The sequence below is a fragment of the Athene noctua genome, chromosome 14, assembly GCF_965140245.1.
Source record: "Athene noctua chromosome 14, bAthNoc1.hap1.1, whole genome shotgun sequence".
NCBI classification, from domain to species: domain Eukaryota; kingdom Metazoa; phylum Chordata; class Aves; order Strigiformes; family Strigidae; genus Athene; species Athene noctua.
In genome coordinates this window covers 4,068,768-4,069,064 of record NC_134050.1, presented here as the reverse complement: position 1 = coordinate 4,069,064, position 297 = coordinate 4,068,768, and positions in this window count along the sequence as shown.

The following is a 297-nucleotide window of genomic DNA, read 5'->3' as shown; positions in this document are numbered from 1 at the left end:
TGTAAGGTTCTTTAAATAAATGACATCAGAATTACATTTATTTGTTGTGTGAAAAGATAAACCTTCCATTCCCTCTTTATAAAGAGCTGATCTGTTCAGTCCCGCTTCCCAAGCCTGGTCAGACCAGTGGGGAGAGTCTGTGCTTGTTTCTGGAGCCTCTCCAAGCAGGGGGTCGGGAAGGAAAAGCCACTGACACTGGCTGTGACTGGCCTGCCTTTGCAATTGCACGATGTCTGCCTTTCCTGTGTTCCTTCATCTTTCCTTCTGATGAACCCTGTCATTTACAGAGACGCTGAC